This window comes from Pholcus phalangioides, unplaced genomic scaffold (assembly GCF_987345545.1).
Source record: "Pholcus phalangioides strain wild (caught in Gottingen) unplaced genomic scaffold, Ppha-v1.0 ptg000017l_1, whole genome shotgun sequence".
NCBI classification, from domain to species: domain Eukaryota; kingdom Metazoa; phylum Arthropoda; class Arachnida; order Araneae; family Pholcidae; genus Pholcus; species Pholcus phalangioides.
This window is the reverse complement of record NW_028301610.1, coordinates 47,998,164-48,024,116: the sequence shown is the minus strand read 5'-3', so window position 1 is coordinate 48,024,116 and position 25,953 is coordinate 47,998,164. Positions and strand designations below refer to the sequence as shown.

Genomic DNA, 25,953 nt, shown 5'->3' with positions numbered 1-25,953 from the left:
TTAAAGCCAATTGCTGTCTAAATAAAAACATTTTTTAACTCTATAATGCCCAGATCGCCCGAAGTCGGCCGAGTAGGTTAATGCCCATAACCGCCTCAAGTCGGCCCAGCTAGGGGGTATGGGTATGTTTTGGAGGGCTTTTGTCACCAACGGGGAAGAAGATGAAAGCTCTTGTCAGAGGCGGGAACGGGAAAGACAACTGCAACACCCTATCAATGGGATTTTAAAAGCTGATGTACTAGAATGTTCCTTGAGAATGAACTAAGGGTACTCAATGCATTTTACAAAAAGATATATATCAGTATATATATAGACAAATTATCTCCCGAAAATCCATTGAAATGAAGGGTTGAACGTCAATGCAAAGGGTGGCATGAATAGAAACTCATAGAGAAAGGGTGGGGAGAGGGAAAGTGGCCGAAATTTGGACGAGTCCACTTCGAACACAAAAAACTTGGTATTTTCACGACCCTCCCAGGTTTTCTACCTGGGCGTTAAAGAGTTAAAGGAGTAAATTCTCTTTACTATCCATCGAGCATGATGTAAAACTCCTGGTGGTCTGAGTTCCATCCAATAAAAACTATACATAATTCAACGAGCTCCAGATAATTGTGCTTCAGTTTTCTTTTGTTCAAGTGCATTAAAAAATATAATTCACATTACTCAGTATTTTGCTCTCATTACATATTTCGTTCAAGTATTTATACCCGTCCATATATAATTTTCTTTTTCCAAATTATTCAATTTTTCTCTGATTTTTTTTGAAGAAAACATCTGGACTACTAGTCACTTGAGGTAATTCATGTTCGAAAACACTTCATAGCACTAATTCATACGTGTGGTTCCGACATGGAAAATATATCATCTCTTGATCTGCATACTGCTCTAGAAATGTAATCTCACCGTTGATACGACCAGTGATGGAACTGGTTGTGTCAGAACAGAGAATTTGAACCTTATCTTCCAATCCCCAATCTTTCAGAACATTCTATACAGCCATAGCTTGCTTCTTCCCTGAAGAATTTTCTAATTTTGGCACCCCGAGTAATTTTTCTTGATCTTTATATGTAACAAATGATAGGTAGCCTGTCACTTTACAAATATCTCACATTTAAAGCAGGTAGCAATTTACCATCCCAACGAACAGATACAATACTGGGTTCATTTTCTTTAAACAATTCTTTAATCTTAGTAGCCTTCATCTAACAAAAATCTTTCCGATATCTTTGGATCGTATTTCGGTTGATTGCCAGTTCATCTATGTTGTATCCTAAAAGATTCAGCTGCGGCTTCGAGAATAAAACAACATTTTGCTGACTAATGTGGCATCGAGTACAATCACTGATTTTGGAGTTGAAAAACATTTCCTCCCATGTACATTTTTCATCCCTAAACTTATCTGCGCATCCATGTTTTCCTCAAGGAACGTCTGGGTAATGTTTGATGAAGGAGCCCAGGTTGATCAGAATATCCCCAATGCCTGACGATTCTTCTGATGAATCCATGAAATTGTGCCAGCGATCTCAGAACTACAATGAGCCTTAGCCCGTCTGTTTTCATGTTCTCTGACTCTCAATAATGACCTTTCTTCACGCTTTGCTAACTTCATATCGACCCCCCAAGATATCCCCCTTCGCCCCGGCTCTTTTTGTTTCAGAAAATTTTTATTGTCTTCAATTTTTATAATTTCCAAAGCATTTGAGTGAGCAATGTCAAATAAATTATTCAAATTTGATATAAACTTACGTTCATGTTTTTTCTGCGTTCCTGACAATGATGGATTCGCGCACTGCTAAGTTGGCACATGCTCTAGCTCACTTAAAGACAGTTTAACCTCCCGTAAATTATAAAATAGCACCGATAGTATTTGCCTGTTAGATGGAAGTTTGCTTCCGGTAATTTGGTGACACTCACTGCCAATTAGATAAATATCTCGATCACCACTTCTCAAATTAGAAGCCATAATTACACTTATAGTTGGCTCGGACAGCAACTCGAGCAGACTGAGAGCGAGAGCCTGGCGTAAGGTGGAGCGCCATATAAGTAGGAGACATTTAAGTAAGAGACTATTTTTCCTCTAAGCTTATATCCTATATCGGAGCAAAGGTGGGGTCACACGCACATACGCGTCTGGTTTCTTTAATACAATGAAACTTCTCTTGTGGACACCGACGGGACAAAAAAAATTCGTCCGTAAAAGAGGGGTGACCGTTAAGTGGGGTTTTACTGTATTAAGAAGTCACCAACGAATAAGGCAAATTCACAAAAAAATGCATTTCGACACCATTGACGCGTCTTCAGAGGAAAAAAAATTTAATCATTAATCACGCCCACACACACCACACTTGAGTTGGGTACCAAATCTTAGCTCTCGGATGCTCAGCGGAAAATAGTGCGTCTGTTCACTTCAAACGAGTGATATAATAAATTCTTAGCATGATATCTAACGTAGCTAGAAATTAAATTGGAAAAATATTACAAAAAACAATTCTATTTCATTGCGCAAGCAAAAACCGTAACAAACAGGCGTCCCGACAGGGCGAAAAACCGGGACATCTGTCCACCCTAGTCTGGTGCCTGGGTGCTGGACTAAGAGGGGTACTAAGTTCACTCTTTTTTTTCTTTCAGAATCACAGAGGAAGGGGGTTGCTAAAATTTAAAAAAACAGTACATTGAACAGTGATTGGCTATAGCTATAATACTGACGACGTCGTACTTCACCAAAGATGGTGGATAAGTCAACCTTTTGGCTCTCAAGAAGCCTTAATCATACTTTTACCCATATTTCACTTCAAAACTCTTAAAATCTGAATTTTTTTACAACTCTCTATGCCGCCCCCCATGGCGTCTTGTTTATTTTTCTCCGTGACCGCCTTAGGGGAATATTCCTGTTCCGTGGTTAAGAAATACCGATTTTTTTTTTAGTAGGCAATGATTTATAATCAATTTTTCCTTTTGTTTGAAAATCAAAATGTGGATCCTGTCGAAGGACTTGTTATGATCTACAATGGATCCCGGAATTTTTCGTAAAGTTTTTCAAAAAAAAAAAACCGTCATGAAAAATCGTAAGCGGGAAAACGCTTTAAATCGAAATCTTGATGAAGTAGTATACTGTATATATATAAGTAAAAACGTGGCCACGAAAATTAGTCTTATAAGTGGGAACGTTAAAGGGAAATCCGCTGTACTTTCTGGGAAATATCTCATTCACCAGGGTATAATCCGATTTCCATTGTTGAACGGCCCCTTTAACTTTTTTCAAGGTTGTTTGCAGAAAAGATGCTTTTCACTGATTGGATGCCAATTTCTAAGAAAGGCACTTGCATTGTGTTATTGTTAGCATTATGAATACGAGTTTTTGGCTGCTTTTAGTTTGTTTTGAGGTCTTCACGTGCATTCATTTTGTATCGTTCAGTGTATTCTCACTTGTTTATTTTTATTTGAAGTGGTGGTACAGAAATATGTACTAAGAATTTTAGAATATTTTGGTGATAATGACTGACTGACAACTGCATTACCTTAGGGAATACTGAAGAGTTTTATTCTTCCTTAAGTCCCTGGGAAATGTGATAATTGCTACACTCATATCATTCAGTGGAAACTGAATTAGCAAAAACTATTATCGCGTGGCTAAAAAAATGCCGGGAGAAAAAGGAATTTCAACAGCAGGAACTATGATATGCGAAGGTGAGAGGTTTCGTATTATAATTAATTGATCAAAATAATTGTATATAATTAAGTTTTGAATCATCATCTATTTCAAGATTTGATTATGACGAGATTAGAAAGCCGGTATTACACTATAAAAGTTTGATAAAATTTCTTTTATAAAATTTGACAAATCTTTTATAAATTTTATATTCAAATTTTTTTTATAAAATTGATTTTATAAAGGAAATGGACCACATTATACTATAAAAGGTTTATATAAAATTGTTTTTGCAAAAGTTTTCGTCAGTCTTCGTTAGTGTTGTTGCTGCGTTAGTTATGGACGAAGAAATTTTTTTTACCATTTGCTATAGGAAATTTATCATTTGCAACCTCTGTAATGGCTTCGGTTTTAAAAAAGATGAAGCTTATGTGGATGCAGGGGCGTCGGAAGTGTTTCTAAACTGTGGGTGCTCGTCTTTAGGAAAATTTATAAATAATTATAATTCCGAGTGGTATTGTAAAATATTAGGCCGGTATTACACTATAAAAGCTTGATAAAATCCCATGTATAAAACTCAAAAAATTCAACCAATAAAGTTCATAGGTTACATTCAAGCAAATGAAACTGATAATCTTATTGGTGGCGTTTTACAAGTTTTATAAAATTACTTTTATCAAACTTTTATAGTGTAATCCCGGCTTTAGAGTTTGATAGATCTTTTTTAGAACTTTAAATAAAACATGAGCGTGTCGGTTGTACACTCGATTTTGTTATGCAATTTGACCCTTTCTCAAGCTAGTGTGCCGGACCAAAAGGGGGCAAATTGGTCACAATTTCTTTCTGTGCCAGAGGCGGCTCGAGAATAAAAGTCTACCTGTGCGGGACATATTTTTATCTTCCCCGACCACATTTTTTTTTCTCGAAAAGGCTTTCTCCCCCCCCCCCCCTTTTCAACTTCGATTTGGAGCCGCTATATGAGATGGCCGCCTTAGCTGGTGCCACCTCCTCTGTTCATATCTAGTACTCCAAATTTATGAGCGAGACCTTGCATATTTGAATTTTTTTTATGCACTTTAAATAAAGGCGACACCCCCCCCCCCCACCACATACTACAGCAGGGCCACCAGGATATCATCTTTGGCGGGCACACTAAAGTGTGAAAAAGCAATAATCGTTGAGAATCGTTCCCGGCTGGAGCCCTAACCCTCCGGACCACAGGGCTAAAGTTTTGTCATTCTCCCTCTAGTGGGAGTTAGTGTTTCGAGGGTTCAAAAATATCGTGATATTTTCGAAAATACCTGATATTGTGATATATCTACCTCAGAACCATACTATCTTATGATTTTACATCATTTGTTAAAACATTTATAATCTACAATAGCTTGACTATTCTATCGAAAATATTGGATCACAATTTTGATGCTGAATGCGAAAAGTTACATGAAAAGCATATTTTAAAATATCACATGAATGTTTTTAGGTTGAGATATGTTCTAACTATTACTTTACATCAAGTCTAAAAACTTTCATGATCAACGTTCATAAACGTATGATCATTTAAGTGATTTTATATTATGAAGAGAAGCAATAATTTCCTTTTTTAATTTCTCGAAGAGTACCATGCTGTGTAGTACCAAATTTTAATTAAAAATTATTTTAGCTAAAATGCAATATTATGGCCCTAAACTACAAAATGAGAACTACAAGAAAACAGTAATGTGTGTCTCAAAATTGACAAAAATAGATACACGATAGTTTGGTTCTGAGGTAATGATATATCGGATATTTTGATGTATATCCGATATTTTCGATAGAATAGTCAAGTTATTGTAGATTATAAATGTTTTCACAAATGGTGTAAACTAAGATTTAGAATATTTCCAACTTGGCATCAAGATTTACATTTCATAATTATCAATAAGATATTTTATATACAAATACAACGCCACAACAGGCAAATTGCCCAACGAGGTGGCTGACTTAAGAACATCATTTTTTGGAGGCCCTACCTACTACTGCTACACCACACATGCACCCCGCCCCAAAAAGTACTGAGCCAAAAGTATTAATCATGCCGCCGAAGAAATATGCAAATATTCAGTGTCGAATACGTGAGCGTGCTCGTGCTGTGGGCGGAGCTGTGACCACAGAGGGGATAAGCGTACGAGGCGTTTTCCGCAATTCGTGTTCTTTTACTCCTCCGCGACATTCGCTGTGTCTCTCGCAAGAGTTGGGTAAATTTTATAACTATCAGGTAAAATGAGTAGCCACAAACGTATGGATGATGGAATGGGATGGAGAATCGTCGGTAGGTTGGAGGCAGGGCAATCGCAAGTGGCTATAGTGGCCAAAGTTACTCTTAATGCAGCTTTGGTGGCTACAGAGCTCGATTTAACGCCCAGTGTCGTCTGCAATTTGTGGAAAGTTTCAGGACACTGATCCCCACACACATATAGAGAAGGACCTGGACAAGGTCGTCGAAGATCCATGACTACCAATGAGGATCTCGTTATTCGGCACTTTCAGCGCTGTGCCACAGGACTGCTACAACATCATAGGCTCTTACGTGAGCTACATGCTGCCACTAGAACTCGAGTTTTACGGTTTCTGTTGCTCGAAGGCTTCATGAGAGAGAGCTTTATGCCAGAAAACCCGTTGTTTGCGTCCCGCTAACTACAGCACACGAGAGCGCGATAGGATGGTGCAGACAACATAAGCCTTGGATCAGACTTCATTGGAGCACCGTGCTCTTCTCAGATGAGTCGAGATTCAGCCTGGACACTGATTCTCGACGTACACTCATCTGGAGAGAGCCTAGTACCTAATACCATCCCTCCCACATCAGGGAAATGGATTTGGTACCTGCCAGTGACCACTTCTCAATTCTCCGAGAAGTGATGCATCGCCGCTGGCAGGATCATTGGAACAATCAAATTAATAACAAAATACATGCCATCAAGCCCACACTTGGCCATTGGTGTTCGAGCTGCAGGACTAACCGAAAGGAAGTTCTGCTTGCCCGGTTGCGCATCGGACACAGTCGCCTCACGCAATCATATCTGTTACTACGAGAGAGTCAACCTGAGTGCCCACAATGTCAAAGACCATTGCTCATGCTTTTACTTGTTCACATCATCGTCATCATTTTACGACCGCTTTTGGTCAGAATCATCTTTCACTTCGTGGCATTTTATCGGACCATTGCGATGCATCTCGCATTTTTAAATTAATCAAAACCATTGGTTTTTATAACAAATTATAGTTATTTACAATCCATGCCATTGTTTTAAGCCTAGTTTTACTTTCTGGACTTGACAAGTATGGGTTTCATCTTGTTTTTAATCAATCATTTGTTTTGGTTGGCGCATTTTGACCTTATTGGTCCTTGCGCCAATAAACCCAAAATCTAATCTAATCAAGGAAATGGACCACTATGGTGGTGGAGGTATCATTGTGTCCGGTCAGGCATCATGTTGGACGGCCGCGCACCCCTCCATGTGTTTGACAGAGGGTCCCTGACTGCTAGGAGGTATAAATAGATCTTCGAGCCCTATGTTTGACTTTTCAGGGGCGCAGTTAGACCTTGATTCTTGTTTATGGACGAAAACACTTGTCCACATCGGGCTCACCTGGTCAACGATTATCTGGAAAGTGAGAATGTTCGGCATAGGAATTGGCCAGCCAGATCTCCTGATCCATATAGCAGTGGTACGCAAACTTTTTGAAGCGCGACCCCCTTTTGACCAATAAATTTATCGGCGACCCCTGCACAGACTGACCATATGTTCCGGTTTTTTGCCAGTAAATGTGCTATCCTGAAAACCCTTTCCGGAACGCTTGTTTCGAATTTAATTAGGCGATATTGACTTCCAAAGATATTCAATTTTTTTAAATATAATATAAATATTTACTTTGTTTTTTGATGTACTTGGTGTCTGTCCCTTATGCAAGAAGGAAGTGCAGCGAGGGTCATGGTCCTTGATTTTCGTATACAGGGTGATTAAAAAGAATCATTTCAAAATCCTTCTACACTTTAAATCGACGCTGGACGCAGGAACATATATGCTAGAGCATAGTTTTCCAACCTTTTTTGTCCCATCGCCCCCAACGAAATCCAACCCATAGGATCCTATGTTATACCTATAGCTTCTACCGCCCCCCTGGAACATTCCACCCCCAGGGGGCGTTAACACCCACGTTGGGAATCACTGTTCTAGAGCAACACCAATCACATTCAAATTCAGCCAATAGTTAATTTGTAATTTAAAATGCCCTTCTAAATATGACTAAATTTTTTGTAAATTCTAAACGTGTATCCCGATTTATTAGTTTTGTTCCTGAAAGAAGCACCAACGGAAGTAAAAAAAAAAGCGGCTACTTTTGGCTGGTATACTGGGCCGCAAAAAAAACAAAGTTTTGACTTTGTTGTTTTTTTTTGCGGGCTTGCTCACCATTTCTGTTAAAAAAACGACCAGTGTCTGGTTTTTTGTGAGCAGGGATGACGCCCCCCATTTTGCATTATGTCTTCTTTCTATATATACATATTTCCTTTAACCCTTCCCCCAACGTGTCTGCGATGCGTTTCTCAAATTCTCTTTGAAGCAGAGCGCTTTTATTAGATGAAACTAGAACCAGACAAAACCTGCCGTTGCCTTCCAGTCATGGCAATCGCAATTAAGCGGCAGCCCCACTTCATATCCTTCCTTGCGTATAGGATATATACCCATATTCGCCATCAGTGTGTATTATTGGTAATTGGTTATTATGGGAAGTTCTCACGCAGAGCAGAAAAGAGAGAAATAAGTTTTTTTGGAAACGTGGATTCCCCCCCCCCTCTTTTTTTGTTGCCTCAGAAGAGACAGGGAAACTTCTTAATTGGAGTTTTTAGAGCAGGGTGTCCATATAAAAATTTATTTTATGATTCACTGTATTTTCATTCTCAAAACTGGTACAAGGTGATTTTTTTTAACACGTTGAGCATTTTTTAAATTGGAACCATTTCCTTACGACTAACGTTTGATGAGATAATGGTCGAGTTAGGACTTGCAGGACACCCTGTATATTGTTGTACCGGCTGGAATCAATAAGTGAACAATTCATTGAAACTATTTCCCAAATTTCGAAAAATGTTAAAAAAGTAAAAAGTAACTTTTTAGTTTAGTTTTTGAATTTATTTAAAAAAAAGCCAAAATTAAATGTTAACAGCAGCCGACAAAAGGAATTATATAATAAGTAAAAGAGTTCATAAAAAAATCATTAATACAGATAATTAATGTAATTGATTAAAGAAAAAATGACAAATAGAAAATTGATTATTGAAGATGATATGGGAAGATACCATATACTGCACTGGAGGTGCAGGATGGGAAAAAATGGTAGAGAACCACTGCTCCCCAGAGATATATTTTTTTGGTTCGCAGAGAACGAAAGGCTTAGATTTGCTGTACCAAGTGAATTCCAAATTATGTGCCGTGGTACCATGAAACAATCTATCCATTCAGTAATTCAATGTAGGGCCGTAACTAGGCTGGAGAAACCAGAGGCACTGCCTCTGCGCCCCGAACCGAATGGGGGCTTGACAAAAGATATACTTATTTTACAACCTTTTCAAGGGGGCCCTCAAGAAAGTCTGCCCCTGGGCCTCTGAGAAAGTACGCTATGTCCCTGATTCAATGATATGATTTATTAAAACATTTGTGATAAAATGTGCATCAGTATACTTAAACTTATCACATTTGTGAACCGGTGAAAATGTATGAAAAATTTCGCAGACCGAAAAAAATAAGGGAGAGAAAGAAAATGAATTCAGGCTCTTGGTGATGGATAATGCAGAAATAAAACCAAATATTGACAAATTTAGAGACAAGGAACAAAAGTTTTTTATTAGTTTTATGGCATTCGTTTTCCTTTGTTGAAACAGAAAAGTTCATATACCCAGACTGGGTGGCCAAAAAATAAAATGTCGCAGTGTATCGTAGGCCTAATGTAAGACTTACGGTTCCAGGAAAATGGAAGTATTATGGTTCCAGTTTTACTGTTAGGCTGAAAAAAATTATCAAATTTTTTTTCAGCGGTAATATGAACGACACCATGAACCGAAAATGTTTGGAAACCGCTGGGCTATATTCTATGCACAGTAGTACATAATGTTGTGTGTACAGCCAGAGCCGCCCTCGGGTGTGCGACAGGTGCGGTCGCACCGGATCTTGTGTGTAAATATTTTTTCACTGCTGTTGCATATCAAATATATATGTTTCTGTAGTAAACAAGGTGTCTGAACATCAATTGATTTGATTCTGCAATTTTCATCAATTCTGTAATTATTTTTCTGTAATTGAATTTCCATCAATTATGGAAGTTATTCCTCATTAATCCTGAATTTCCAATCCTGTGATTTTTTTTCTTTCATTAATTCGAAATTTTCATCGATTCAAAATTTCAATTAATTTTTGTGTTAATTTACAGATTTAAATGTGTCTATTTTTTTCCGTATTCCTGTAGGCTTATACATATTCTGTGATAATGCATGAATCTTTGGATATCCAATTCCCCCCCCCCCACAAAATATATAAAATCGAAGATGAGCCCCGAAATTGTTTTCGCGTCGGGGTTTGCGTCTGATATAAGCCTAGCCCTGTGCCATGGCTCCCACATCCTGGAGAGGGGCCCCAGGCTGGAATCTTTTGCGGGCCCCTTCTGTAGTTAATGTATAGCGTGAAAAAGCAAAAAATGATAACTGTCCCGGGCCCCAGGGCTAGATCCCTGTCAGCCCCCTTTTTGGGGGGCCATGCCCTGTGCATAGCAGTCCCGTCTTAACGCATGGGTCCGGGGGCCTCGAGAGGAGGGCCTCAGAAAAACGAGAAGTAGTTGAATGTTTTGAAATGTTACCAGCTAAAGGGCCTCAGAAAAACCACTTGTTCTATGGGCCTATGATGCTCTTAAGACGGCCCTGGTATATAGCAGCATTTATTAACCTTTTAGGTCTCGCGACCCATTTTTTCCCATATCTGTTAGTTCGCTTGCTTCCCCCCCCCCCATAACAAGTAGTTTTTTAGGCGTAGGGTGGCGTTTCCAAAACTTTTTCCATGCACTGCTCCCATATCTTTGTCATTGTTTAGCAGCGACTCCCTAGAATAGTCTAAAAAGGAGCACTTCGAAGTCTTGAAGGAACACGCATCAATGAATAAACTTGTCGCGACGCCTCAAAAAGCTGCGATGCACACCCTGTGAACAACTACCGGGGGTATCTTCAGCAGGGTCGTAACTAGGTTTGCCGCTTCCACAACTTCAAAATTCGACCATTTTGTAACGATGTTCGTTCTTCCCACCTAAAACTGACGCCGCCTAAATTTTTCCACCCAGGGCAGTTGCCCCTCTATTTCTGACCTTGCTTTCGATGCCCTCCTTACGCCGGGCACAGCTCGGTGACCTCAGGTGCATAATAAGAGGGTTTTCATTATTAGACTTGGTACAAAGATTCTCAACCGGTGATTCATGGAACCCTTGGGGCTCCGTGTCAACTTCCCAGGGGCGTTCTGTGACTGCTCGAGGAAATAAATCAGTAAATTTGATTTAAAAAAAAAAAAAGCATACGGCGCTCCGTCATTGAAACATAAAAGCGAGTCAAACAAGGCTGAGAATCATTGGTTTAAAAGAACTATTGACTATTAAATGGCCCATGCCTCCTCTTCCTCCTAACCAGCTCATGCCCCACCGCTATCTTATCGAAGAGATATAAGCAGGTGGTCGAAGAAATCCTGGACCGTGCTGCAAAAAATGGCCCATACCAGAACCGCCTTTAGGGGTGTGTGTTGCCTGAGCTCCAGTGTAAATTATCGGAGGCTTTCACCTCCAAGTCCGAAATTATTTCTTGCATTAATTTTTAATTTTCATTGGTGCTGGAATTGTTTCTTTAAATTATTTTTTATATCATCGTCCAAAGTTTTCATTAGTTTCGGGAATTGTTTCTCTCATTAATTAAATTTACCTTCAAAGCTGAATTTTCATCAATTTTTGTGTTAATTTAAATTTAATCGTGTGCTCAATTTTTTTTTAAAGATATTTCTCACAGCATTCCTATATATTCTGGAATGTTGAATGCCAATTTATCCTACCCCTACAAAATATATAAAATGAAGGTGAAGGGAGTCCTATAAACATTTTTGATGCCCCGAAATTATTAATGAATCTTGCCCCGTTATTTTCTCATCGGGCAACTCTTCTGGTAATGGTGGCCCTGACCACACATCGGAAACGGGGGGTGGGGGGCTGGCTGAGAGCATTCTATGACTGCAGTCCGGCATAACTCCGGTTACCCTCATGTCTTTCAGACTATAAAGTGACTTTTGAAGGGAGCCCGTGAGAAATACCGACCTGTGTGCGAGTTTTAAATTTTAGTCAGGCCATATATAGGCGGAGAAGGACTTGAAAGTCTGGGGGAAAGCCACGAAGATGATGATTCATATATACGCATACACTAGATCAGTCGGCTCCGCCTTTGACGTTGGGGGGGGGGGGGAACCCGTACGAGTCAGACGAGGTTAAACTGAGATCTCAGTCCCCCGCACTTGCGATGTGTTAATATAAATGAAATAATTTAAATGAGAATTATATCATGAACATAAGGCCACTTTCACACGGAACGGATGCGGGTCCGGAAGAAGTTTTAACGATTGGAATATACTGAGCCTTTCAGACGAGCCGAAATTTCCCCGCACCTAGGAAATGTTCATGCGGGTCGGGTTCGGACGTCGTCCGCATGTGTGAAAACCTAAGTGCGGGCTCCGCATCCTCACATAGAAGTTTTGACAATTGGGTTATTCGGAGCTACTCACACGATGCGGAGCGAATTCGTCCGCATCTTTGGCTGCTTTTTAAAGATGATTTTGCACGGAATTTTTTTAATTATTTGCCATAAATACACTTATATAAAAACACCATATGAAGTCCCTGTTCATCAATAGGATGTACCCACATACGTCTATCCCGCCGTTTCCTTCTGAAATGAAGAGATAGCAACATTAACTGCTTTTGTCCATACTTTACAATTTTATACAATAAAACTTGTCAACAACGGCCACTGACGCGACCAAAATTATAAGCCGCTCTGTTCATTACGAATATTTAATTGACTACATACTTTTAAACTACTACACAACTTTTAAATTTAATTAAACAATATTAATTTTTTTTCTTTTTAAATATTTGAAATTAAAAAAAATATTTATATTTGAAATTAAAAAAAATATTTATATTTGAAATTAAAAAAAATATTTATATTTGAAATTAAAAAATATATAAATATTTGAAATTAAAAAAAATAAATATTTGAAATTAAAAAAATATAAATATTTGAAATTAAAAAAAATATAAATATTTGAAATTATTTCAAATATTTTTTTTATCTTAATTTTTTTTTAAAAAAAAAATACTTTCATTAAGCAACGTTATCCACGTACGGTGTTCACTCAGGGCCGGATTAAGACGTTTGAAGGCCCCAAGCACTTGAATATTTTTTGTGGTTCCCCGATACCTACAAGTATATTTTACTCGATATTCAGTCTATAAACTGAAAAAAAATGAAATTTTATATTTCAAAAGTGACTAATCTAGGGATGGGACTTCACGCTAAAAGGTTTATGAAAGTTGTTTTATAAAACGTGAAAAAAGCAGCCAATAAATTTATCGATTGCATTCGAGTAAATGCTACCGATCAGCTTATTGGATGCATTTTTAAAAGAATTATTATAAAATTTTTATAGTCTAACCTGGGCTTAAGGCCGGGATCCCACTATAAAGTTTTATAAAAGATCGTTTATAAAAGTTGAAAATTCAACCAATAGGCGCATCGGTTGCATTCGAATTTTCAACTTTTATAAAAGAGCTTCTACAAAACTTTTGAAGTGTAATCCCGGCCTAAGGCTGGTATTACCTTATAAAACTTTGGTTAAAAATTCTTTTATAAAACTTGAAAATATAACCAATAAACACGTTACATTCGAGCGAACTTAACTGATCCGCTATATTGATATCCGGCCTAAGACAGAATTGTGATGTGAATATTTCTAAGCACAGACATTTTGAAAGTCTCCACCTCTCTTTTTTCTACTTGAAAATTCTTTGATATATCCTGAATTTTTTTTTTTTAGAACATCGAATGTTTTGGATTTGATTTTTCGAACATTGGATGTTTTTGGAATTTTTCTTTCATATTTTTCCGAAAAGACATTTTTTTTTCAAAATCTTTTTGAAAATATTTTAAGACATTTTCTCCCATCGACTACTTGTGAGGATCGAAATGAAGACATCTTTATACCCATATTCTATGGGGCTCTAGGCTGCCTATGGGCACTGAATCAGGGGTGAAGGAGAAAAATAATTACAAAAATTGCGAAAAAAAAATAGTTTTTATGCACGAATTTCAAACTAAAGACATCTTTAATGATCGTGTGAAAGGGGGCTAATCCTGTTTTACGCTCTAGTGCAGGTCTTTTGCAGTCGTGAGCACTGCCTGTACTCATCATCAAAAGAAGAGCACCCTTACGGCAAGTTTGACATACTAATGCATGCAATCAGGATGTTTCAATCCTTGAATACAATTTTTACATTCAATAATGTGTTATTCCTTTTCATTTAATTGAAACGTTGATCAAGTGCTCGTGAGCACGAAATTGGAAAACAGCACCGCGCACTCTGGGTATTTCAGGCAGCACCGTGGTGAAGATGCGTGGTCTAATGTGACTGCAACCCTGACCTCAGCAACTTGCGACTCGCAACTAGAAAAGGGAGTTTACTCTGTCGCTTGGGCACAGTGTTCATTTTGTTATCCCCATAATTTTTAACAAAAAAGTAAATTCAGCATCCTTTCTAGTCCAACGACCAGGGCACGAGACTCCCTGAACTACCTTAGTTGCAACCCTGGGTGTGACCACATGTTACCAATAAAAATACAATCTATCTCCGTCAAACATTGCATACACAGAATCAAATGCGAACCCACAATACATGCGCAAAATATTGTTCCGGATAATTTCCACAAGACTTCGAGATTACAAAACAAGAAGCGGTTCGACGGACAAACAGATTTATTTACACAGCAGCAATTTACACGTATTTACAAGCTAATCAGAGAATTAACTTTCTCGCAAAGTTCAATCACAACTGCCTTTTCATCCAGTCTCTCTAATCTGGAATCTCTCCTCTTGTGATCGTCACTATTTATAGCTCTGGTCGAAACTTCGAGGGAAAAAAAGCTTTGCTCTAAACCAAAACCGGTATCAACTGCTGTTGCCAACAGATTTCGATATTTTTGAGATCCATCAAACAAATCGCCCCATCTATCATCTATAGTTCGTAACAATATAATACGTAACAAATCTGCAATTCAGATACTTGGTCAACTTGTTGCCCAGAATATATATTCTGGCATGCTCTTGCAATGTTGATTCAGTGGTCAAAAGGTGAATTCAAATTCCAACCGGTCCAGTACATCCGCCTGGAGCATTACGGGACGTATGGTGTTCCGGTGAATATAAAAATATTTTGCAAAGCAACATCAATCATTTTTGACTTCCGGCGTCCCTGAAATCGACCATTAACAAAAATTGTTTTGCGCTTTGATGTCGGGCGGTAATTTTCGGCTTGCAATTTCTGGGCGACTGCCTTGAAGGCCTCGCATTTTCTATATGAAGAGGAATGATTTTTGGAGCAATTCACGCACACTGGGATCTTTACCAGTGATATTACTGCTAGTATGATGTTGGGCCTTTTTTTGAAGGGCTCGATGCTGATAACATGTCTTAGACGGCGAAGTTCGGTAAATTTGCTGACATTTACGTCTTTCGGGAGAGTCACTTTCCATATTGCGAGCTTTGATTTCCTCAAGTTGCGTCGCTTGGATGTTAGTTGGAAAATGTTCAACACATTAAAACCTAATTTGACTAATTCCGAACGAATGTCCGATGTTTGAGTAGCATCGTCGAGGTCTCTTAGTACGAAGTTGACTACTTTTTTCTTTCTTGGTGAAATTTAGTACCTCGATGATTTTGCTACGGCAGACTTCTAGCACTGCGTCGTGGTCATTGGGATTTTGTAGGATAATTTGTAAACTGTCTTTTTAAAAATGTAACTGAAATCTTGGCTGCACACACGTTCAATGGAGGGGGCCAGCTGAAACCAGCCGCCTTCTCGTCGAATTTCCACGGGGTAGCAGATTGGGACCGTCGTCGCTTGGCCGTTTCGATCAAAGGCATGGGCGAGGTCTCGTCGGTGCAACTGTTACGCGATTGATCGGTTTGAACCAAAGCTGCATTAAGAGTCCAGATCTCTTTCCAGAAACCAAAGCCGCATCTTTCAAGCGCTTTGGTTTGAACCATCTCAGTCGAAGAGGCGGGGTTTTCCTGAGTTTCTCCCCGTACTCGCGCCGCTGCTTCGGAAGATTCTTGTCGTTCTCTGCACGTCCCGATGCCGCCGGACTGTGACCGTCATCCACCTTTGGGGTAGGCGGGGCCTCGTCTATGCAGACAGTGTGATTGGTCGCTTGTTTGCACAGCTTCCAGAGGGGTGGAGCTTATGTGAGAAGTTGGCTCTTTAGATTTTTTGTGATTTTTTTCCCAAGTCCCGCTTTTCCCCAGAGAATTTGGACTGCACTTTTATGAACTCTTGACACGTGAGAGCGTCCGCATAGCAGAGTTGAGATGTTTCATTTGCTAGACCGCAAAAGTTGACCTCCGTTAGTTCTTGGAAGTTTTCCCATAGAACGGTGTCAGACTTTCTGGTGGGAAGCGATTATTTTCCTCTTACTTTGGTCGAAGATGTTTCTGAGGATCGCGTCACCTCTGCATGTCCTGTGGAGATTGGCACTCTTTTTCATCCTTTGAAATGAGATGAATTGTCGCTCGGAGTATTTGAGGAATTTCCTGGCAGCATCAGCAAGGTCCGCTACCTCATCCTGATTTAGTTCGATGAGCTCATTCCATCTCCAGTTGGCTCGATCCATCACGATGTCGTGGAGAAAGCATCGGAATTTAAGTTTAGCACTAGACATTTTAAACCAAGACCATGGGCGGAGATACGCCCCCCCCCCCATCGTCAAAGGTGAAGTTGACTGATCTAATGTATATATGCATATATGAATTGACATCATCATCGTGCTCCCCCCCCCAAGACTTCCAAGTCTATCTCCGCCTATGACCAAGACTATTATGTTATTTAGCTATTAAAAGTTTAAAGTTGAGCTTTTATTTTTTTTTTTCAAACCGAGCACAACTCAGGTCTATTGCCATAGGCAATTTACTACCTAGTGAGTTGTGCCGGAAGTGTAAGTGCGTGTAACTAACAGTCTGAGTGCGTATCTAGTATTGTATGATTTTTCAGTGCTGCCATCTACATCTCAGAAGTGAAGTGAGTGATGTGTAGTGACTGAATATTTGTACTGTTTGTAGGGTTGTTGCTCTCTGTGGCGAGACTTTTAACGGGGAGATCGGCTTGCATTTGCGCCTCGAAGTTGGGAACCACAGAAAACCAACTTCGGCCGACCACCACTGTGGTGACGGTGGGGCTCGAACCCGGGTCCCCGCGATGCGAGTCCGTCACTATGACCACTCGACAACCACAGCGGCTTAAAGTTGAACTGGGCTCCGACTGGGAACGGGCCGTTGAGAGCTACGTTAAGTTTAACATTTGGGAGCAAAAAATTTTGCGTCCGTCCCTGACGCTGACTGGGACCTTTTTTCGTGTTGATGTGTAACAAAGGCAACAAATATCTCAATCTTTGTAGGGTTACGCCTGCGCACGCACCCTTAGTGCCGTCATTTATCTCAATTTCCTCAATGAATGGCACTCATCGAGCTTATATTACGGGAGGGAGCATCCAGCCGCCGCGACGTCGTCTACATCTAATGCAAGGATACCACGTGATCCGGTGAAAACAAACACTATCTCCCATAGAGATCAATGTTAAAATTGCCATAGAATTGCGGAAATTCAGTAAGGTTTTCCACCGCATCAATAATTTTAAAAATTGAATTGAATCCTCGATTTTCGAAATATTGAGTTCGCTTAGAGATACGAAGCCCAGAAAATTAAATATAAATTAATTAGCCAGACCCACTTTTGAGGTTGATATCCATGCAATGACATTAATTTCAGCTTTTTATTTATATCTCAAGCACGAAAATGAAAATTAATGTCTCCGTATTGTCTTGTATTATCCAATTGCATCAATCCGTATAGTTTATAGGATGTTTTGAAATTAATTATTATTTCTTTCATTACTTCTGGAGTAATTGCTTTAATCAATTCTGGATTTGTTTCTTTCATTATTGTTGAAATTATTTTTCATCAACGCTGATATTATTTCTTTTACTAATGTTGGAATTATTTCTTTCACTGATTCTGAAATTGTATCTCATTAATTCTGACATTATCTCTTTCATTAATTTTGGAATTATATCTCATTAATTTTGGAAGTATCACTTTTTCATTAATGCTTTGAATTATTTCTTTCATTAATTCCAAAATTTTTCTTTCATTAATTCTAAAATTTTTCTTTCATTAATTCTAAAATTTTTCTTTCATTAATTCTAAAATTTTTCTTTCATTAATTCTAAAATTTTTCTTTCATTAATTTTAGAACTATCTTTCACTTTGATTCTGGAATTACCGCTTTTATTAATATTGGAATTATCACTTCATTAATGCTGAAATTATTTCTTTCATTATTAATACTGAAATTATCGCTTACAGATAATTTCAGTTCCAAAATAAATAGAAGTGCTAATTCCAGAATTAATGAAAGTGATAATTTCAGTTCCAAATTAATGAGAGATAATTTTAGTTCCAAAATAAATAGAAGTGATAATTCCAGAATTAATGAAAGTGATAATTTCAGTTCCAAATTAATGAAAGTGATAATTTCAGTTCCAAATTAATGAAAGAGATAATTTCAGCTCCAAATAAATGAAAGTGATAATTCCAGCATTAATAAAAGATAATTCAGAATTAATGAAAGATGATTCCAGAATAAATGAAAGAAAAATTCGTTTTAATGATACAGATAATTTCAGTTCCAAAATAAATGAAAGAAAAATTCGTTTTAATGATACAGATAATTTCAGTTCCAAAATAAATGAATCATTAAAACGAATTTTTCTTTCATTTATTTTGGAACTGAAATTATCTGTATCATTAAAACGAATTTTTCTTTCATTTATTCTGGAATCATCTTTCATTAATTCTGAATTATCTTTTATTAATGCTGGAATTATCACTTTCATTTATTTGGAGCTGAAATTATCTCTTTCATTAATTTGGAACTGAAATTATCACTTTCATTAATTTGGAACTGAAATTATCACTTTCATTAATTCTGGAATTATCACTTCTATTTATTTTGGAACTAAAATTATCTCTCATTAATTTGGAACTGAAATTATCACTTTCATTAATTCTGGAATTAGCACTTCTATTTATTTTGGAACTAAAATTATCTCTCATTAATTTTGGAATTATCAATTTCATCGATGCTGAAAGCATCTTTCATTAATCTTGGAATTATCTTTCATTAATGCTAAAATTATGTTTGGTTAAAGTTATTAATCTGCCTGTTTTTGCTTCAAAAAATGCTTGATTAAAGCTGTGGAATTTAATTTATATGGGCCCATAATTAATTTCAGAACATCCTAAACTATACGGATTGATGCAATTGGATAATATAAGACAATACGAAGACATTAATTTTTATTTTCGTGCTTGAGATATAAATAAAAAGCTGAAATTAATGTCATTGCATGGATATCAACCTCAAAAGTGGGTCTGGCTCATTATTTCATATTTAATTTTCGGGCTTCGTATCTCTAAGCGAACTCAATATTTCGAAAACCAAAAATTCAATTCAATTTTTAAAATTATTGATGCGGCGGAAAGCCTTACTGAATTTCCGCAATTCTATGGCAATTTTAACATTGATCTCTATGGGAGATCGTGTTTGTTTTCACCGGATCACGTGGTCTTCCGACGAAAGATGTTGGGGGACACCTTTCTCAGTACTGCCAAGGCGGAGACCGCTGACGTCATGCTCCCTCTATATAATATAAGCTCGATGATGGCACCACTATTGACCAATAAAACCGACCACCACAATAATTTTTCTCAACTCTAAAACAGAACTGCTAAAAAAAAGCAGAAACAGAAAAAATTCTGGGAATTTCAGCGGTCTTTGGTGAATGCGTGTGGGAAAAAACTCAATGAAGAAATTAAAAACTCCTGAAGGAATTAAAGTGGGAAAAAACAATTTTTTCCCCAGAAAAAAACATTCCGGAAACCTGAAAAGGAGGACAAAAGGGCGAATTTTCCGAAACGTAAAGGAGGACGGTTGGTAACCCTATTTCCTTGTTATTCAGTGCCCACGAGTTCCAAGAAAATAGGGTTACCAACCGTCCTCCTTTACGTTTCGGAAAATTCGCCCTTTTGTCCTCCTTTTCAGGTTTCCGGAATGTTTTTTTCTGGGGAAAAAATTGTTTTTTCCCACTTTAAAACATATTTCTTCATTGAGTTTTTTCTCCCACTGATGCCCACGTCCGGCCATGGTACGGTCCTGGCCGGACGTGGGCGTCAGTCAGCTAAGACGCACCGAGCTTATATTACTAGAACCCCTTAATACAACCCCTTATTAGAACTCCTTAATACATATGAAGGCGTCTTACCCCTTATGAAGGCGTCTTAATATTACTGGAGAGAGTATGACGTCATCGGTCTCCGCCTTGGCAGTGCTGAGAACGGTGTCGTCCAACATCATTCGTTGGAAGATTACGTGACTCAGTGAAAACACACAATTCCCGTTATTTTCTTACGGCATCCACAGGAATTTAAAACAATAAATGATAAATGTGTAATATAAGCTCGATGGTAAGACGCCTTGATATATAAAGGGGTTCTATTTCTATTCATATGGATAGCAGAGAGTGACGTCATTCTCGGACAAGTCGCCATCTGATGGCAGTGTCAACAATTGCGAACTTTGGCCTGAGGTCAGAAAAAGTTCACAAGCATGGTTTTTTCGGGGGAGGGAAGTCCTAAATTTTCTTTTTTCGAATTTTCAGAATCGAAAGTCTTATTTATATGTTAAAAAAACTATCATGAAATAAGAAAATTTTGTGTTATCCAACTTGAACAACGATATACAGAAAACTTTAGGTGCCGATGTCCGATGAAGATTTTCTAGAATAACTGGTGATATAATGACCTGCGCAAACGATACAATTTCTCATAGAACGTAAAAAAATTCCAGATGGGACGAATAGTGATTTTTATCGAATGTTTGGTCAATTTTATGGTCGAATAAGAGTGCGTACCGAATAACGTAATACCGAATACGTATCGGTTTTCCTTAAAAGTTATTGATTACGAATTAAATTAGTGGTGTGGTTTTCAAATGAATTTAAAAATTGGCGATAATTTCGAACGTTTGAAATTGATCGAATAATGAAATTTACTGAATTTTGTATGAAATTAGCATTTTATTTATTTATTTTTTTTTTTTTGTTCAACACACTTTGACTCGTCCAATTAAAAAACCATTTTGCTAAGCTATCAAAATAACCATATGCTGCCATCTGTAATAAATTTATAAACCTTGAACTGAATACAATCGGCTACCAATTCCAATGCTGAATTAAATGTCGATGAGATAACATATTTTTTTAATTAGATCGAAGTATTCAATTGCCAGAGATTCTTGGATAATGAGCTGTCTATATAAACTATGATAGAGTCTGTTAGAAATTTTATACAAAATTTCTCATAAAACGTAGGAAAAATTCTAAAGATGGGACAGTTGGTAATTTCCCGTATTTTCGGCCGTCAAGAATTTTTGGTAAAAATGTTCCGTTTTATTAAGTATTTTCAACGAAGCCAACTTGGATTTTTATTCTTTGTTGAAATCAAGGATTAAAATTATCTTTCCAACTCAATTACGCTATAAGAATGTTTATCTCGCCTATATTTCATGTTAAACGTTTTATTTCGTAGAATTAATTTTAATTCACTGTAGTTTGCAATAATGCTTCATTTCCCACCATTGGCGACGTTTTAGTAATTTGTGATTTTAGCAGTAGTTGGCAACTTTGCTTGCTTTTCGCATAATTTACAGCAAAAATTGGCAATAAACCGTATTTTTCTCAAGGAAATATGGTCAGCTTAGCAACATAAGCATATAAAAAAAAAGTTGGTACATTCATTTTACCCATTGTAATCTTTTCTGAAACGAATTATAGACCAAAATTTTGATATTCAAATTTTTTCAGCATAGGTACATGAACTCCTGCCTGTGATCCAATCTCATCATTTGAATATGTGGTTTAAGTGTAATATCTATATGGAATTAGCAATGATATATAACCAAGTCATGCCAAAGAAAAAAAAACCAGTTGTTTTATAATGGAATATGTATATTTAGAATTTTTTAATTCATTTTTTCTAATTTATAAATCATTAATTTTTTAAAAAATCATTGAATTTTTGCATTGTATATCAATCATCTTTTCGGAGAAAATTTGAAATTACCTGAACAGCGCTAAAAAAAAAAAAAAAAAAAAAAAATTGTAATTTTTGCATATCGGGAAATTGTTTGATAATACCGAAATAAATAATTTGACGATCGAAGACCATTTGAAAGAGATTTTTGACCAAAATTACAGATCCGTCAAATTTTGTAGATGGAACGGAAAAAAACAAAAAAACGCTTCCTCTGGGGGGGTTTGAACCCCCGCTTTCCCTGACGAGCGACGCGCCTCTAGTTACGCGGCTACAGTCAGGGCGGGCTCCACCACTGAGCCACCAGAGTACAGTACATATTTCTCTTATTTTCATTTATATATTTTTATAATTCTACTTGTGTCTTCTGAAGTGTCACATTTTGGCGAGATTTCGTCATTTTGATCGCTGGTCAACAATGCCAACAACACAAGCGGTGGATATGTCAAACTTCGGGATTCGTCTGGAATAATGACCAAGTATGATCATTATTGTCGATTTCTATCTCTTTAAATCAAAATATGGCTAAAAATCTATTTTATGAATTCATTCATTATGTGTGCGGAAAGGTACGCGGTGAAATTACGAGCCGTTAATTCTCGTTAAGGCAGTGTTGATGTAACAGAAATGAATGGGTTGCCGGCTGAGAGGGATTTTGTGAAGAAACTAGTATGGTTTTGGCGTCAAAATTTAGTTTGTGTTTTCTTCTTCGCCATTTTTCCCTCACTTTGGAACATTTCATCGATCCAGAGTGAGTTGATTGGTTTGTTAAAATTATTCGTTATTAAGAATCGAACCTCGATTTAACGAATTGTGTAAAACCGGTATTTCCATTCCTTGAATCGAGGAAAATCGTTTTAATGGGGGGGGGGGGAAGTAACCAGAGTGCTGTCTTAAGGCAGGGTGCCCGGGTGGGTTTCAAGAGGGAATGGGCCCCCCTCACAAAAATGAGATCTGGTTGAAATATTCGAGAATTTGCCGTTAGGGCCTTGGAAAAATCACTTGGCCCGGGGCCCCCATGATGCTCTTGAGACGTCCCTGGGGGGTAACATCGTTGCAGATATATGCACAGAAACTTCATAATAAATTCCTCAAATCCAGGAAATCATTATAGGACTGTCATTAAAATTACTGGCCAGGGTCTTTTTAAGAGCATAACGGGCCGTAGCGGCGTACGCGGGGGGGGGGGGGGTGCCCCTCCCTTCAGGAGAGATTTTTTTTTAATGTGAAAACTGGGAGAAAACAATTTATTATTGAATATTTTAATTTCCAAAATTTTTTAAATATAGCATATCATTGCCCTTAGAGATTGTACGTTTTCAATGTAGACTGACTAAAATGTTACACAGCAAGTTGACTACTATTGTAGTACTATTTTCATGGCCTCCACAAGAGTGGGGCTGACAGGGCTGCAGCCCTCGGACCCGGAATGATTTTTATCATTTTTTGTTTTTTCTCCATATGTATATTCACTATAGAGGGGCTCCACCAAAGATTCCAACCCCTAGGGCTCTGCTACAGGATATGGGGAGGGAGGGGGGGCATGAGTATTGTCAGAGTGCATAACTCCAGATCATAGGTTCCCAAAAAGTTTTTCTGTTGCCCCGTTCCTTCAGAATATTTTTTAATCATCGCCCATAGGATCCCTTATACCCGTAGCTTATACCACCTCTTAGAGCTTTCTATTGCCCCCATGGGCGGAGATACGGGGGGGGGGGGAGCATTGCCCCCAGCGTCAAAGGTGGAGTCGACTGGTGTAATGTATATATGTATTGACATCATGCCCCCAGCAATAATGACCGTGCCCCCAGACTTCCAAGTCTATCTCCGTCTATGATCATCCCCCGGGGCAATATTGCGGACTTTGGGAAGCACTGCTCTAAACAGATCCACTTATCGGTAACTTTGACTAAAACCAGTTTTTTTTTTCAGACCATAAACGTCTTGCAGATAAGTTCTGTCATTCATGGTATTTACTCATTTCTCACTTCATTATGAAGCTGTAATCCAACCCCTAGGGTTTTTTTGGGGGGGGAGGAGAGGCTAGAGTCAATATCAGATAGTTTTATTACAAAGGTAAAAGTAACAATAGTCTTCCAAATATAACCTTGTTAATAGTCAAAACATTCTATAAGTTCCCATTACTTAAATGAGCGGTGGCAGTTTGAGAAAAAAAATTGTTTTTGATTCTTTATAAGTGAAAATCTTATAAGAATAAGATTTTCAGTTATAAGAATAACTGATTTTCCTATGTTAAAACAGCATTTGGTTTCTCTTTTGCCAATTTGATTCTTATGAGCGGTTGATTCTTATAACTAGTGATTTCTTATAAGCTGTGGCTACTGCATATATCAAGGTCAAGATTCTGTAAGCCGGGTTGTGCCAAAGCCAAATTTGGCAATTTCAAATTTCACCAAGGTTTTATCCCTTGATGACAAATTTTTTTTTGCTTGCCAAACATCTTCAACACAATGAAAATCAAGATTGCCGAGAAATAAAGAGATTTTGAGGGTTTTTTTTTTGTCAAGCTGGAACATTGCGAAGAGAAATTCTGGAACCCTAAAGTTGGCCACAGGATTCACTGTCCCATTAAATTTGGATTTTGCATTTCTGTTCGGGCAAACCCAATGCAGACTGAATTTCTTGGTGTGATCGCTGTTCAGAACCATGATTAGTGGCACGTTTCGGGCAAGAAACTATAATAATTTCTTTGGCAGGTATCGCGTTAACTTCTGTCAAAAACTGGGCCATTTTCTCGTCTAATTGGAGAATGCTCATCTGTTAAAAAATTTGAAACTTAAAACAAAAAAAAATGTGTGATGACGAAAAGGGCTTAGGCCTGTATGCTCATTAAATATCAATGATGACAAACACAATAATGAGACCTAAAATGCTTGTGATAACAATGATGCTGGTGTCAACAGCATTGATGAGCAGCATGAATCAGTTGGCAACAAAAAATAATCACAGAAGCAAACAATTTTTCTAAGACCCCACCTGGCTAGAAATTGTTGCCCAACAATTACCATGATCACTGTCTAAATTTAAACCAGATCTCTCATTCATGCTGCTCTCAAGTACCCAAACCTTAACGGACCCTCTCAAGGATCCTTACTGTGGTGGTCCTGTGCATTAAGATGACACTGGTACTGGTATCAAAATTACATTATTTCCTTCATTAGCTGGCATGCGGGGTGTAATGTGATAGGCCTCCTCGTGGTGCACCCTGGGTAATGCTAAATCTATCACACGTCATTGTCATCGCTTATTTGTGCTCATATCCTTCACTTTCAATAGCCAAGATTACATGTTTTTTTTCTACACATCTTACAGTACTTGTCTTGCGTCTTGTTTTGTCCTGTACATGTTTATGTCTTGTGTCCAACCCCCTCATTGTGGACCCCGCTTAGGCGGGGAGGGGTCCTCCCAGATGGGGCGTTGCTTCTAGCGTATGCTCTGTCTGGGACGCTGTCTACCTGCGTGTTTGCCGTGCGTGGAGACCCGTAAGGCTGGAGATGGGGATCCTGGTTAGCCTGATGCGCTAGCTTTGGCCTCGGATTCAGCCGAAACGGGAGACTTGGATTAGCCCCGTCCAGGTCAATCGGCTGTGGTCGCCTCGGTGGCTGAAGGGGTTACACTACTGGGCAGGTAGAGGGGCCGGGCCTGCCGGACGTTGTTGAGGTTTGTTGGTGCTGCTTCACGACGATCTTGGATCTTGAACGCGTCTGCTCGCCTGCTTTGGTGGTGTATAGCTCCCACCTAACCTGACG

At 38.2% G+C, this 25,953-nt stretch overlaps 1 long non-coding RNA gene across 2 annotated transcripts in view; it reads left to right on the top strand.

Annotated features, from left to right (window-relative positions):
• Positions 1–3,318: 3,318 nt before the first annotated feature.
• Positions 3,319–25,953, top strand: part of LOC149074030 (uncharacterized) — an 89,606-nt gene continuing 66,971 nt past the window's right edge. Inside the window, exon 1 of one of the 2 annotated variants that reach the window (XR_016194460.1) lies at positions 3,319–3,687. This is a non-coding gene — a long non-coding RNA (uncharacterized LOC149074030). The remainder of the gene's footprint in view (positions 3,688–25,953) is intronic. The other variant, XR_016194461.1, reaches the window with a different exon arrangement.